The sequence below is a fragment of the Hyperolius riggenbachi genome, chromosome 4 (genome assembly GCF_040937935.1).
Source record: "Hyperolius riggenbachi isolate aHypRig1 chromosome 4, aHypRig1.pri, whole genome shotgun sequence".
In the NCBI taxonomy this organism is placed as follows: domain Eukaryota; kingdom Metazoa; phylum Chordata; class Amphibia; order Anura; family Hyperoliidae; genus Hyperolius; species Hyperolius riggenbachi.
The window spans coordinates 134,647,917-134,652,081 of NC_090649.1; the positions used below are offsets into that span (position 1 = coordinate 134,647,917).

The 4,165-nt window shown below is 46.2% G+C and overlaps 1 non-coding gene across 1 annotated transcript; it reads right to left on the reverse strand.

Moving 5' to 3' along the window:
* Positions 1–1,616: 1,616 nt before the first annotated feature.
* LOC137505754 (U2 spliceosomal RNA) lies at positions 1,617–1,805 on the reverse strand. Its single transcript, XR_011020339.1, has one exon. It is a non-coding gene; the product is annotated as a U2 spliceosomal RNA (small nuclear RNA).
* Positions 1,806–4,165: the final 2,360 nt, after the last annotated feature.

Genomic DNA, 4,165 nt, shown 5'->3' on the forward strand with positions numbered 1-4,165 from the left:
AGTTATACAGCTTCTTCCCCCCCATCCACCTCATCACAAAACCTCTTCAAATAAGTTCTCACCACATGAGTTTCTAAATACGGATTATGCAAGTGCACTGTAATGTCTTTATAACCCAGCTCAAAACACAGACTGATCTTCAATTTCTGCAGGATTGCATAACGTCCCTCTAAAGCTTTCCAGTTCTCGAACACCTCGAGACATCTCTCCTCCAAATAAAAAGAAACCACATATAAGCCAACAACTATAAAGTCCTGAAAAGTGTAGAGATCTGTTACCTTGATGTTGAAGATATCATGCAGGATGTCTACCGCCACAGTCTTCAAATCCACCTCCTTCTGATGCTCTTTCAAGATCTTCATCCTCAGAGAAGCTCTCAGGTTATTAAATTGCGCAGTCATTGCGACAATTCTGACTGCCCTCACTCCTCTGTTGTCCCGAGGTCCTCCCAAAAGGGAGACCGTCGCAAAGCCCTTCTGACCACGACCAAGGGTTCGCACCCCTGATCGCAGCCAAAAGGGCGAGAAGCGATAACCCAATTATTCTCCGCCGCCGCGCCCGCCGAGACAGCACCCTCCCTGGGAACTAAGGCAAACTACCTTTTAAATGCAGCAGCGGCGACCCCCGCACTGCACAGCCGGCTAAGCCCAGCCGGCTACTGGCTGCCGGGGGGGGGGGGGCCCACTGCATTTGCATGGCCCCACCCACCGCTGGCACAGCCGCCACCCCTCTGCTGCCGTGCCTCCACGCCGAAGAGAAAAGTAATGTAGGCTTCCGGCTCCCTGCATTCCGGCAACACGCTAGGAGAGAGTGTGGAGGGCAGAGGAAGTCAAGTCTCTAGCCTGGCAGGCTTGCTCTGGCTGTTTGAAAACACAGTGCATCTATCCTCGTTCATCCTCCTTCCTCTTAATCGCTCTGTCTGGACGTGCGCGGTGTGCCACAAGAGGGAGACACAGGCAGGGGAGTGGAAAGCCTAAACAGGAGATGCCTTCCTAGCCTGCTACACACAATCACAGCCTGGCACTGATGCAGGCACCTGAGCTGGGGCTCACAGGAAATCAGCCGATGATGTCACAATGCCCTGGGCCCAGGCTATATAAGGGGCTGCAGCCAGGGCTCTGGCTGCCAGTCCGCTGGCAGCTCTCCAGGGCAGGGGTGCTGCTGCTGCTTCTTTTGCAGGGGCAAAGTGAAAACATGAAGAAAAGTGGTCCGGTCATGGATTTTTGGGGCCGCAGCAACTGCACAGCGCAGGTACAGTTCAGCCACAGCAAAATAAAAAAAATGTTTTTCTTTTTTGTGTGTTTTTCCGTCTTTTTTCTTGTCTGTTTCTAGGGTTCTTATAGCGAAACACAGACTCCATGAATAAATGACACAGATGCACAAAGAAAATAGACACAACTTGAAACAATGTTTTTATTGAGGATTTCCACTCTATCCTGCACCCAGCAGTAGCAGCACAGACATAGAGCGCACAGCAGGGGGGACAAAACAGCACTTGCTACTGGGAAATTCACTTTGCAGAGGGACACTTGCTTTCTCCACTTGACTTCACTTCACTTTGTTAGTCAGCTGGGTATTTGAGTAGTTTTGTTCTGCTTTTTGACACCAGTAAAAGAGAGTAGTGCACCGGTCCTGGAGGTACTGCAATACCAGGTCGATGCGCGGAGTGGACAGAGCAAACTCTTCTTCCATCTCCCTGTTCCAAAAATCCATTTAATATATGGTCCCCAGATAGGGGACGTATCAGATATTAAACTAATAAGAACAGATTTTTTTTTTTACCGTTCAGATACTTACTGAACTATTACTTGCCTAATGGTTCAGAACCTTTAGTGCACAGCCAGTTCATACAGTATTCATCATCACGGCCAAATCTGTTCTTTTATTTTTTAGCAGTAATGCTTCCATCGCCACCTTTGCCACCAAGCATCTGCTTCTTCTTTTCCCGCTTTTTTAACGTCGCATAAATAAGCCAAAAACATTCTGGACATGAACAGTTTTACAGCATCATCCACAGAAACTTCATCTTTTTTATGCACATAAATATTCCTAACATCCCACAACAGCGCCCTGTACAACACAGTAAGTATCCAGACCAGTCTTTTATGTTCCCTACTCCCTCCACGCCACCCAGTAAAGAACAAAATAAAACAAAGATCCTTAACCCCAAAACAATTCTCAAATAAACCCTTCAGCTTACCCCTGAATGCTTTTGCATACCCACACGTCCAGAAAATGTGGTAAGGATCCTCAATGTCAGCGCACGGGCTCCTAGGACATCTCTCTGTCCTAGAGAGATCCCGCCTCTTCAAAAATTCCCTGGTTGGCAGACATCCCTGGAAGGCCATCCAGGTGATGTCTTTCTGCCTATTAGTCACCCCGCTAATCCGAAACTTCCTCCATGTCTCCTCTGTCTGTCTAGTACTGAGACACGGGATATCGTTACAAACCTCCTCCCTCCTTACTAACTCTACAATTTTCTTTTTATCTCCAGCATCTTCTCCCAACGAGTCTAACTTATAATTCTCATAAAAATGTTTCAAACGCAAATAAAACTGCGATGACACCAATGCAACAGGCTTTGTCAAATCCTTTTGCAACAGCCCCCATCTTATAAAATGCCATCCAGCCAAATACCTCGCCATACACATCACCTTATTATCCAGTTTAAACACCCTCACAATACTTACCCAGTACTGCAGCTCCAAGAAAAAAGCCAGATCCGGGAGCCCATAACCCCCCGACACACACCGCTTCTCAATCTTCACTCTTTCACACCTTTCCATCCTCCCACCCCAAAAAAACAAAAACAACAACCTCTTCACCCTTGCCACCCACCTCCTATCTGGAGGCAGCACCACACTGACATACAACACTAAAGGAAAAATGACCGATTTAATTAACAAAACCCTGCCTGCAAATGACAGGTTTCTTAATTGCCAGAACCCCAATTTTTTCTTTATTTTGCCCCAAACCACCTCATACAACGCCTTACCTCTTAACTCCCTATCAAAAATAATCCCCAACACCTCCACCTCCCTCACTTACTCCACCCTCTCTATCCCAACCTCTACCTCCTTTCCTAAACTACACACCTTACACTTCTGCCAATTCACCCTCATACCAGAAAATGTACAATACTCCTCCAGATGCCTATTCCCCAACTTAATGTCCCTTAAAGTAGAACCCACCAACACCAAATCATCCATATAACCCATCACCTTAAATCGTGCTCCCCCACTCCCAGGAACCAAAACCCCCTTAATCAAATCCTCCGCCTGCACCCGCCTCAAAAAAGGCTCAATCACACAAATAAAAACTAACGGGGACAAGGGACACCCCTGCCTAACCCCAGATTTAACTAAAAAAGAATTACTTACATGCCCATTCACCGCTACCTGACTCCTAATCCCTCTATACAGCCCCCTGATTACCCTAATTATCCCACCCCAAACCCTATCCTCTCTAACACTGCAAACAAAAAATTATGTGACACCCTATCATAAGCCTTCTCTAGATCTACTGACTCCAAAATCAAAACCCCATTATTTGTTTTTGCCATAAATATACTATCCCTTAACAACACCAAATTATCTGCTATTCTCCTCCCTGGTACCGCACACGTCTGATGATTCCCAATAACCGTGCCCACCACCAACTTAAACCTATTTGCCACTATTTTCGCCAATAACTTATAATCCACGTTCAGAAGGGTGATAGGCCTCCAATTCTTCACCTCCCGGCAATCACCCTTCTTATACAATAAAGTAATCACCCCCTCCTGCATAGACCTTGACAATACCCCTTTTTCAAAGCAATGCCTAATAATACTTACCACCTCCTCCTTGATCACCTCCCAAAATTTAACATAAAACTCCCTAGGAAGCCCATCCTTCCCAGGGGTTTTACCCAGAGGCATACTTTTCAGCGCTTTCCACACTTCAACCTCATTCTCAACTCTCTCTCCAAAAAGTCTGCATCCTCCCCTGACAGTTCACACCCTAAAGGTCTCAAATAGTCACGCAACCCATCCTTATTCACACACCCACCACCATCATACAACTCCTTATAAAACTTACCCACCACCTTATCACCACTTACTTCCACTCCATCCTCCAATACTGACACAATGCAGCCTTTGCTTTTAAAGACTTTAAAAAAAAAA